Source organism: Gorilla gorilla, chromosome 19 (genome assembly GCF_029281585.2).
Source record: "Gorilla gorilla gorilla isolate KB3781 chromosome 19, NHGRI_mGorGor1-v2.1_pri, whole genome shotgun sequence".
NCBI classification, from domain to species: Eukaryota; Metazoa; Chordata; class Mammalia; order Primates; family Hominidae; genus Gorilla; species Gorilla gorilla.
Window position 1 is genome coordinate 45,359,303 of NC_073243.2, and position 12,358 is coordinate 45,371,660.

The 12,358-nt window shown below is 35.0% G+C and overlaps 1 protein-coding gene and 1 long non-coding RNA gene across 3 annotated transcripts in view; one reads left to right on the top strand and one right to left on the bottom strand.

Annotated features, from left to right (window-relative positions):
* The window catches only part of CWC27 (CWC27 spliceosome associated cyclophilin), a 249,840-nt gene that overhangs the window by 153,395 nt on the left and 84,087 nt on the right, over nt 1-12,358 (bottom strand). The gene's annotated exons all lie outside the window — the stretch shown is intronic.
* LOC129528135 (uncharacterized) overlaps nt 1-12,358 on the top strand; it is a 51,586-nt gene that overhangs the window by 19,047 nt on the left and 20,181 nt on the right. The window contains exon 3 of one of the 2 annotated variants that reach the window (XR_008673363.2): nt 1,770-1,891. This is a non-coding gene — a long non-coding RNA (uncharacterized lncRNA). Of the gene's footprint in view, nt 1-1,769; nt 1,904-12,358 lie in introns of those variants that run through there. The other variant, XR_008673364.1, reaches the window with a different exon arrangement.

A 12,358-nucleotide genomic window follows, 5' to 3' on the forward strand; every position in this document is an offset into this window, starting at 1 on the left:
ATAGGAGGCATACATTTTTGAGATCTACTGCACAACATGATGACCATGGTTAATAATAATGCATTGTATATGTCAAAATTGCTGAGAGTAAATTTCAAATGTTCTCACCATAAAACAAGGATATGAGGTGATGGATATGTTAATTAGCTTGATTTAATCATACCACAATATATACATATATTAAAACCTCACATTGTACTCCATAAGTATACACAATTATTATTTGTCATTTAAAATTTTTCTAAAAATGTATTTCTTAGTGACGAAATGCATTGTGAACCAAGGATTAGGATTAATCCACAATACCTGAGACCTACTAAAAACAACATAAGTAAAAATACTACTTATCCTAATTCAGAAATTTATAACAAATAATACTAATTATGCCATAAAACATATTAACATATGGGTAGGTGACATCTGGGAAATTAACTTTTCAGGCTCTAAAGGAAGATATTAGAAAATATAAATTCAGAGGCTCTAATACTGTAGTGGGAGCATTCGTTGTTTGGGCCAAGCAGCACCCAAATAGCCTTTGTATTTTAAAAGAATCCCAAGGTAGTTTGAAGGCAGAACTGCCACCCACTTCAGAACCCCATGACCTGGAAAGATCTTATCTTATTCACTTGCCAGCCAGGGCATGCACACATGACCTTGGCAGAGCCAAGGAGGTGCTCTTGCCCAGGACTCTAAATCTTGAAATATTGGAAAAGTAAAAGAGGCCGAAGTTGAGATGATTTGACTTTCAAAAAGAATAATGGCTGTCATTTATGTAATCATATTGAAAATATAAAAATCCACGAGGCATAAATAATACTCATAAAAGATAAAGCCAGATATACAAATAAGAAAACCTCATTTGCCACCCTTAGAGGTGACTATCACAATTGTTATTATAAAAAATTGGTAATAAAAAAATAAGAATTATGCAGGCTTTTCTACAGGAAGCATATCTCAAAATAATCAAAGCCTCAGTTGATGAGTGAAAGCTTTTCTTTATAGATGAATGCAAGATAATAAATATAAATGGAATGACAGAAAATAATTATTTTGCAACTCCTACTGAAGTAACTGATTCAGGACAAGAATCATCAATGGATGGCAAAATTTTTACATAAAAGATTGATGGGAAACTATATATTCATGTGATATCAAAGTATTACTTTATAGAATATCTGCTAAGAAAAGCATAACTCTAAATTAGAGAAGGGCTGAATGCAGTGTCTCATGCCTGTAATCCCAGCACTCTTGGAGGCCAAAGTGGGAGGATCATTTGAAGCCAGGAGTTCGAGACCAGCCTGGGCAACATAGTGAGGAGTGGCAAAAAATTTAAAAAGTAGCAAGGCATGATGGTGCGTTCCTGTAGTAATAGCTACTCGGGAGGCTGACGTGGGAGGATCACTTGAGCCCAGGAGTTCAAGAATCCAGTGAGCTATGATCACACCACTGCATTCTGGCTTGGGCAACAGAGTGATATCCTGTTGTAAAGAAGAACAAGAGGAGGGGAGAGGAGGAGAGGGGATGGGAGGAGCACAGGGAAAGGGAGGGTGTAGGGGAGAGGAAAGGTGGGGAGGGCAGGGGAGGGGAGAATAGAGGAGGAGAGAAAAGAAACAAAATACCTGAATGTATTTTATTAGTCTTGAGTAAGAGAGCGGTAAGTAGACATCATACAAACCCTTAATTTAACACTGTAAGCAGTGTCGCCCATCACAGTATCACCCATCCCAAGAATGTTTAATCTGAACCAAGCTTTTAAATCTAACTTATAGGTAGCAGAAAATATAGATGATAGAGGAACAAGTTACATGATGCTACATAGAAAAAAATCTAACAAGTCCGGAACGTGAGTCATTCTATACAGGACAACTAGCCCAACTTTATCAAGTCAAAGGTATGAGAAAAATTAAAAGGGTAGGAGATACTGAATATTTTTGTCCTTCCCATATTCATATGTTGAAACTTAATTCCCAATGTGATGGTATTTGGAGGTGGGGACTTTGGAAGGTGAGCAGGTCCTGAGGGTGAAGCCCTCACAAATGGGTTTAATGCTCTTATAAAAAATCCCAGAAAGGTTTCTCATCCTGTCCACCACATGAGGACACAATGAGAAGATGGCCATCTATGAACCAGGAAATAGGCCCTCACGAGACACCAAATCTGCTAATGCCTTGATCTTGGACTTCTCAGCCTCAAGAACTGAGAGAAAGAAATTTCTCTTTTCTTGTTTATAAGCCACCCAGTTGATGGCATTTTGTTAAAGTAGCTTGAATGGTCTAAAGCAAAACTCAAGAGACTAAAAAAAATTCAACGTGTAAACCTTGACTGGATCTGGACATATACAGACAAGCTATAAAAAACATTTTGCAAACACTTGGGAAAATTTGAATATGGGCTGGGTATTAGATGATTATTAGGGAATTATTAATTCATTACATATATGAATTTTAGTATGGTTATATAAGTTTTTCCATTTTAAGGTATTCATATTCATATTTTTAGTGGTAAAACATGACTTCTGTAATTTATTTCTGTGTTGAAGTATTTTAATGCAAATACAGCAAACTATCAATCATTGTTTAATCCAAGTGATAAGTATATGAGTGTTTTCTTCTAGGGTTTTGTTTGTTTGTTTTTGAGGAAGGGTATATTATATTTACTTCCTGATATGCCTAAATTATTTTTGATAAGATAAAAGATTATTTGCGCTGGCCATAGTAGCATGGAGTCCATAAATATGCAGTGTGGCTGTGTCAGCAACTGCAGAGGCAGATTCCTAGTAGTTACATTGTCAGGTAGGCAGTGCCTTGCATCCTGACTCAGTCTGGCTCTTTAGCCTTCCCGTACATTCCGTGGGTTTGCTGATATCATTCTGATATATTCATTTGTGACATAAATTAGCAGAAAGGATTCTGTTATATGGCACCAACAACATGAAGCAATACACTATTTACATAAACCTACTTGATATCTAGCGCTCTGTGCTCTGCACACAAAACTTTCCCCTAAAATGGATTTTTAAATCCTCATACCAAGATGCACAGGATAAATACATGTATCTATGTAACATTAGAAGAATGACACTGTATTAAAATCGTTATCATATTTAGTCTTTAAATAGCATGATATTGAACATTTCTTTGGAAAGTAATGAGAATGATAGTTTAGTAACCTATATTCCTATAGCAATGCAACTATTACATGGAAGTATAATGTAAGGCAGCACAATGGCAGTTGAGACCTGGTGTTACGTTGCTGTTAATGGAAGCACATAGAAGGACCTCAGTTCTAGGATATCCATTAGAAACAGTACTTACTCAAGTCTCTTCATTGTTTTAACTTTATTCATATATTAAAGGTTAATGTGGCAAAATGTAACAATTCACATAAATAGAAAAAGCATATACAAAAATGTCCTTGATTTTTAAATCAATCACTAAGTACAGAGTACCTGATATGAACACAGAAGTGTGCTAAGCATGTTTAGTCAACTGTTTTGGTACATTGGTGGTTTCCAGTGAACCATTACTTACACATAAGTATAAGTGTACAAGTGATTCATATCCTTGTATAGTCTCTTCCCACATTGACTCTGGGCCTGACCATGAGATACCTGCTAAGAAAAAACATAACTCTATAATAGAGAAGATTGGTTATATATATATATATATATATATATATCTGATTTGGCCACACAAAAAAATTCTGATGCAAGAAGAGGCTTGATCCTTATTAGTATGGTGGTGAGTGAAAAAAAAAAAAAATAAGAAGAGGCTTGATAACTGCTAGGACATTAGAGCTGATACTTTAGGAATATGTCTTCTTAGAAACCGAGACCACCATGTTGTGAAAAAACCAAAGGTAGCACATAGAAAAGCCACACATGGAGAACTAAGCATTTGGTCCAACAGGCAGAGTCAAGGCTTGAGATATATGACCCTACGGGTTGAAACATCCACGGAGTATTCTAGGCAGCTCCTAACCATTTGAGGAGCCCCAACTAAGGTCCCAGATATTGCAGAACATTATGAACCATCCAATTTGTACGTTATCCAAATCCCTGACCTAAAAAAATTATGAGCTGCTTGTTTTAGTTACTGAGTTTGAGGTCATTTTTACACAGCAACAGATAACTGAAACGGGACTATACTATAATGTATAGTTATTTGTATGATGATAACATACCAAGAGCACTCACAGTTTATCAACTAATTATATATTTTGATGAAATTCATTAATATTTCAAACTGCATATAAAGAGTTGGACCAAAGTACTTAAAGTTATGAAGAAATACAAGTGTTTACAGTATAACTTTAAAACACAGTTATATATGCAAAATACTCACTCAAAAATTTTATAAGAAATTTTAAGCCAGAAAGACTGATGTTATATCAACAGCATTAAAAAGCAGAGCTGATCCTAATGAGTTACTTATGTTGACTAGGTGCTCATCATAAAACATGGTCAAAACAGCCAAAAGTAAAACTGAAAATCTAGCCAGAAAATCTGGAGTCTGACCTGGCATTTCAGCTTTATCTTGATATCTATCACACAATGGTGGTATGATTAGAAATCAAACCAAGGGCAGTTCATAGGGTAACACAGGCACTTAGCCCCAACAGTCTGGGTAGACAAAAGCTTTGTTTAGACAGATAGAGATGTTTTGTGTTTTGTTTACTATAAATGCTAATAATTTTTGCATTTTATTCATATTGAGGTTTTCAATATATTTAAAAATCTAGTATCATATTAAATATTGTAATTCTTCCATTAATATTTTAATTCATTTAAATATCAGCAAATAAATAACATTATTAAATTGTAAGGACTTGTTAAGGTTAAGAATGTAATGGTGGGTAAGAATGGCATAGCAGTTAAATGCATGGTTATCTGAAGTGAAACTCCAGGGCTGGAATTTTGGCTCTGGCACTTTTTAGCTTGTGACTGTGACTCCTCAATTTAAAAATGGGCCTAACCATAGTAACTACCTTGTAGGGTTGTTGTGAAAGTTTAAAGAGTTAACATATTAGAGTGTATACAAGGATGGGCCAAATAAACACTTGTTACTATTGTTATATTTTAACTTTGTCAACAATAAAATGTTGATACTACTATTTCAAAAGAGCAATCACATTTTAAACTTTCATGTTCTCTGGAAATGGTCTAAGAATGAAAAAAATGAACATACAGGATTCAGTACAGCCCCTGAGACATAATAAGCACTCATAATAATAGAATCCTAATAGGAAAGAATACGAGAGGATCTTAAGAAATCATCTGATTCTGCTTCTAGAATGCTGCTGCACACACAGTACCTTCCTTAGACAAACGTTGATATAAATGATCTCTTTAGTTTTTAGTAATATGCTGAAAACACTCTACCATTCCTGATAGATCTACTTTCTATCACTATAGTCATACTTGCCATTCTACTACGAATTCTTATACTGTGTTTGCCTAGCTTTGGTATCAGGGTAATACTTGCCTTACAGATTGAATTTAGAAGTGTTTCTTCTTCTCCAATATTTTGGAATTCTAATCAGGTTTTGCTGTCTTTGAAACATTTTTAAAACTTTTTTTCCTTTGAGATATAATTTAGTTATAGTGTAATCAACTATCTCGAGTGTATATAGTTCAACAAGTTTTGACAGATGGATACACCTGTCTAACCCAACCTCCTAGAATGTTTTTTTGTCATCTCATAAAGTTCCTTTGTACCACTTTCCACATAATCTCTAACATCCCTCCTCCCTGCCACTGCCACCACCCCCTCCCACCACAACCACTGTTCTGCTTTCTATCATCATAGATTAGTTGCTACTTCTAACAATTCAAATAAATAGAATCATACACTATGTTCTTTTTAATGTCAGGCTTCTTCACTCAACACAAAGTATTTTTGAGATTCACAGAAATTACTGTAGTGTCAGTAGTTTGTATCTTTTTATTATTAACTAGTACTCCATAAACATTTCCAATACATTCCATAAACATTTCCAACAATTGTTTACTTATTATCCTATTAAAGTAAATTTGGGTTGCTTCCAGTGTTTGGCTATTATGAACTGCTATGATGCACATGTGCAGATCTTTTTGTGAACAAATGTTTTCATATCTTTGATAAAAACTTGGGTATCATAAATATCTGGGCATGAGGGGTCATGAAGAATATGTATGTTTAACTTTATAGAGACTGTCAAATTGCTTGTCACATTTTACACTCCAACCAGTGACTTGTGTTTGACAGTCCCGGTTCCCTACATCCTTGCTAACATCTGGTTTTTTCATTTTTTTTTTAAATGTCAATCTAGTGAGTGTTATCTCATAGTGGTTTAATTTGTAAGGCCCTGAATATGATTTGAATATTTTCTCTGTGTTTATTGGCCCCAATTTGTCTTCTCATGAATATCTGGTCAAATATTTTGTTCACTTAAAACATTGTCTTATTTTTGAATGGTAAGATTCTAGATACAAATCTTTTATCAAATATATGTATTGTCAATATTTTCTCTGAATCTGTGGCTTCCTATTATTATTATTATTATTATTATTATTTTTTGAGACGGAGTCTCACTCTGTCACCCAGGCTGGAGTGCAGTGGGGTGATCTCGGCTCACTGCAAGCTCCGCCTCCCGGGTTCATGCCATTCTCCTGCCTCAGCCTCCCGAGTAGCTGGGACTACAGGCGTCCGCCACCACGCCCTGCTAATTTTTTTTTGTATTTTTAGTAGAGACGGGGTTTCACCGTGTTAGCCAGGATGGTCTCGATCTCCTGACCTCGTGATCCACCTGCCTCAGCCCCACAAAGTGCTGGGATTACAGGCATGAGCCACCACGCCCGGCCGGCTTCCTATTCATTTTTAAAACAGTGTCTTTTAATAGACAGAAATTTTAAACTTTGTTGAAGTTCCTGCTATTCCCTTAAAGTGCAACTGATACTGAAATAATATAAAACACAATCACAATTCTAATAACCATTTATTAAATCCAGAAGAAAACATGAGGCCAACAATGAGTTTTTAACAGAAGACTTGGATCTGTCCCTGACTTCTGATCTGATCTTCCACTATTCTGATATATATGACCTGACTAAATGGCTTTCCATTTTTAGGTTGCTTTTTTCCTGGCCTCTTGTAGTTTAATAAGGCTACCTTATTTATACAAATATATTGAGTATAATCTTGAACTCTTTTTTCAGTGTCAACAAATTAGACATTATGTTGAATAGGTGCCTACTCAATATGCCCTCCAGGTTACCAAAAACTACAAACAGGATCTTTGAGGGTGTGATTCTTGAATTACTTAACAGTAGATCTTTTTCAGGAGTCCACTTTTTTATGCTTTGTATTGCTAGATTTGTTAAACCTGGTAGACATCACACAGCTATCCTGACTGAGCATCTTCTGCCCGCACAGAGACATCTGTCTTTGTCTTCTTTTAGACAGTGATAGAACATCAGTCAGTGAGTAAAAGTGGTGAAAAAGGAAGTAGGGTCTTTATTAGGCAGTGATGAATAAATTGAATACTGAAATTTAAACTAATAATAAATGGTGCTGCCTAGACTTTACTCTTTAAAACAACATATTGCCCAGCTGTTAACTTATTCAAACCTTAAATCAAGCATGAGCTTATAACATCTCCAATATGGTACCTTCTCAGGGAGAATGGGCTAGAAGATGCAGTAAACCTACACGTTTCTCTTTGCTACTAAAATACTACTATTCTTTATTGCTTTTATACATTTATAGATTTTTCAACAGCATAAGTTATATTTTCACCTGGGTTAATTACATAAGCTAGCAACATCTGGTCCATCACAAAGTGTTACTGTATGAAGATCATTTACCGAAATAGTAAAATTTAATGCAGAATTGATTTTCAGAGTTATAAAAAAATGGAATTTATTATAGAAATGGCTGTGTGTAGACAACTAAGTTAGTCAATTTCTACTGCTTCCAAATATTCTTCCAAATGCTTACCTTTAACTTAATTTCAACCTCTTTAAACTGCCACCTACTTAATATAATCTTTTCTTCCAATAAACATGGTATCCCTGAATGATCCAAGTCCCTAAATTATTTGTGAAATTATGTTTACAAAGAGAGCAATAAGTCACAAATTTCTTATTCCAAAATGTCACCACTAAAAACTAAAAACAAAAAAACTTGTTGAAAGGCTAAACTATTATAAGTTTAGATTAAAATTTGGGAACTACACACATACACACACACACACACACACACACACATACACTAAGTTTCTTAAAGACAAATATGGAAGTGGAATAACAACTCTCAAAATATAAATACAGAAAATTGTTTTCAGGGAATTTAATAAAACTGACTCCATCAGTTTTACAGTAAATTACAGTATAATATTTCTCCTAACTAGGGAAACTATTCACATTTGAAATATAGTCTACTAAAGCTTCAATTAAAATATAAGTGTATTACCATTTAAAAAAAGTATTTTAAAAAACAATTGTCCATAAGTATTGATATTGATATTAGGTGCTAGTGATAAAATTGGCCCATGAAAAGACATCTATTTGCTTTTTCAAAAGAAAATGAGATATCTGCTTTAAAATATAATTAATATTGGAGTTTGTAGTCATCTTAAAAACCCCACAAAATCTGCATCCAAAAAGAATGATCTGCAAGCTTTTGGACTAATGAGGATGGATGGTGATGCTAATAACACTCCCCTTAAGCCAATCCTCTTCCTGATAGCTGAATTTATGTTTGACTTGTTCATATTATGGATTTCTTATGAACAGCCATTTTCTTTCTCTGTTTATCTCTTGGAGGCCTAAAACAGGAAAGAATTTCTTTCTCTAAAAGCAAGTATGAGGGGAAATGTCCAAATAAAAAAGGTTATTCCCATGTATTCGATCTGGTAGTTATTCATACCTCCACACCCTCAACTGTCTTTTTTTTTTTTTTAAATAAAAAAAGGAGAACCTGAAGAGTCTTTCTGTAGAAATTTTCTTGTACTCAACAAAACGTTATTGTGAAATGGTCATGATAGGCATTATTTAAGTAGGAATAGTATTACCAGATTATCCCCAACTCCTCTTTGTGTAGGCTTGCTTGGGTAGTTATTCAACAAACATTTACTTCCGTAAGTTTAAAAGACGTTCTACTTGTTCCTCATGGCACTTAGTTTTGATTCATAGGTAAAGGACAAGTATACCTTACACATTTCTTACATTGCTCTCAAAGAAGCAATAAATTAACTGAAATCTCTTTATTTTAAACATAGAACTCACTGAATCTTGCTCTACATCAACATTATCTATATAATGGGAAGTAGCTACAAAGCACCTGGCTGTTTATTATGCTGACATGTTCAGAGAAAGACATGTTTTCTAGTTGCAAACACTAGTCTCTGAGAATGCTGATTTCACTCACTGCAAATAAAATACTACTGAAAACATTCTTCTGAATAATTACTTGGAGATGAAAACTTCCTGCTCTTTTCTTATTTATTCCCAAATCACTTTTTTTTCAAATATGACAACAACATCTCTTTTTCAACAGGTCTAGAATTGCTAATTGTTAGACCATTAATATTGAGGTTACCAAGCATTTATTAAAGATAGCAAAAGTTTAAACATGACCATATTCACTGTAAACTTGGCTCTCAGTACCAGTGATCTCATATCAGCCTGTAGGCATTGCAGGGGAGGAAGCAAAAAGAGAAAAAGTAAACAACACAATTCTAGACATACTAAACTAGATTTTTTTTTGACGATAAATCTTTCAAAAAAGAACTTCAAAACCCTTAACTCCAGGGTATACTAAATAGTCTTCTTACAGAGGAATTAGCATGTCTATCTTTCCCAAGTGTTATTAAAAAAAAATTGCTAGAATCAAGGAGAGAAGCAGATTACTAAAGCCATGATGGCTTATGACCCTAAGCTAGGACAGTGATGGGTATTTATGAGAATAACACATAAAAATCAACATCCATGCTGAAAACTGAAATATAGTAACAGCCGTAAGAAGAGCTATTTATAAGATGTGTCTTTATTTCATCCTGAAGCACAGAACATAGACTGTATTAATAATCTCTATCCAAGATCAACTTTATAAAGCAAACATTATGAAAACCAAAAGTTTCAGTCCATCTCAATCATAAGCTTTTATTCAGTAGCTGTTATGTATAGTTTATTGCACAGGGCACTGAAGTCAGAATTATGTCAATATTTCTCACACCTCTTAAAATGGTCACTATTTTAAAAAGCAGAAATAACAAGTGGTGGTAAGGATGTAGAGAAATTGGAACCCTTATGCATTGATGGTGGGAATGCAAAATGATGCAGTTGCTATGAAAAACAGTATAGCACTTCCTCAAAATATTTAAAGCAGAATGGCCACATGGCCCAACAATCCCAAGTCTAGGTATATATTCAAAAGAATTGAAGATTTTTGCACACACACGTTGATAGCAGCATTATCCACAACAGCCAAGAGGTGGAAGCAACCTAAATGTCCATCAGCGGATGAAGGAATAAAGAAAATTTGGTATATACATAAAACGGAATGTTATCCAGCCTTAAAAAGGAAACTGATACATAGTATGACCTGCATAAACTTTGAGAAGATTACGCTAAGTAAAATAAGCCAGTCACAGAAAAGACTGCATGATTCCACTTACATGAAGTGTCTAGAGTAACTGAATTAATAGAAACAGAAAGTAGAATGGTGGCTGTCAGAGGCTGAGGGCACAGGGAAATGAGGCGTTATTTAATAGGTACAGAGTTTCAGTTTTGCCAGAGGAAAAAGTTTCGGAGTTTGGTTGCACAACAATGTGAATATACCTAACATGACTTAACTTAAAAACCGCTGATATAGTTTGGATGTTTGTCTCCTCCAACTCTCATGTTGAAATGTCATCCCCAGTTTTGAAGGTTGGCCCTGGTGGGAGGTGTTTGGGTCATGGGGGCAGATCCTTCCTGAATGGTTTGTTGCTGTCCTCCTGACAATGAGTGAGTTCTCATGAGATCTGGTTGTTTAAAACATGCTGGCTCCCCATCACCTTCCACCATAATTGTAAGCTTCCTGAGGCCTTCACCCGAAGCCAAGCAGATGTTGATACCATGCTTACAGGCTACAGAACTGTAAGCAAATTAAACCTCTTTTCCTTAGACATTACTTACCCTCAAATATTTCTTTATAGCAACACAAGAATGGACTAATACAATGGTTAAGATGGTAAATTTTATGTTATATGTATTTTACCATAATTAAAAATAAAAATTTCAAAAAATTTGGATTCTATGAAGGGGGGACAAGAAGATTATGTCAATGCTTTGCATATGATAGTGCTCAATAAATATTAAGAGAATTAAATTCTTGGTCATCTGTTGAAATACGGTCGAGAAGTTTTGCAATGCTCCCTCAGGCAGAAACAGAGGTTCATGATTCAAGTCAAAAGAAGCAATAAAATTAATTTATTATATACCCACAAATAAAACTGTCCATGTTTCAGCTTTCTGATATCACAGATTTATTCCATTTTGGACCTGGTCTACCTGTTAGAAAGTTTTTCCATATTGTTGAGCCCAAATCTGCTGCCTAGTCACTTTGACTCACCAATCCTGATTCTGTCCTTAGGAATCCTATAGAGAATAGAAATAACCAAGTCCTTCTTTCATGTGAATACTTTTCAATGTAAGGAGTTAGGGGAGAATGCCATAATACCATAGTCTGTAGTTTCTTTGTCAGCAAGTTCATTGAATCAATGCCCTAAAGGATAGGGAATGGGACCCATACAATTCTAAGTCATTTTCTCTTAAAAGAATTCAAAATGTTGTAATTAGAAGTTTTCAAAGGAACAGTAATTTATTTCAAATTATTTATAAGTTTGGGGTTTGCTTTTATATGAAAATGAAAATATGAAAAGCCCTTAATTTAATTAAAAAAAAAAAAAAGATGGCCGGGAGCAGTGGCTCATGCCTGTAATTCCAGCACTTTGGGAGGCCGAGGCAAACAGATCACCTGAGGTCAGGAGTTCAAGACCAACCTGACCAACATGGTGAAACCCTATCTCTCCCAAAGATACAAAAATTAGGTGGGCGTGGTGGCAGGTGCCTGTAATCCCGCTACTCCAGAGGCTAAGGCAGGAGAATCACTTGAACTTGGGAGGTGGAGGTTGCAGTGTGCCAAGATCACGCCACTGCACACCAGCCTCTGCAACAGAGAGAGACTGTCTCAAAAAAAAAAAAAAGGTTTTCGTTCTTTAAGCATCTGACTCTGAAAACACTGTTTGGCTCTTTTGTCCCTCCCTGAAGTAGATCTTAGACATCTAATAAATGCTGTCAGCAAAAATGCTTTGGGCTGAAGAATATGATAGAGGC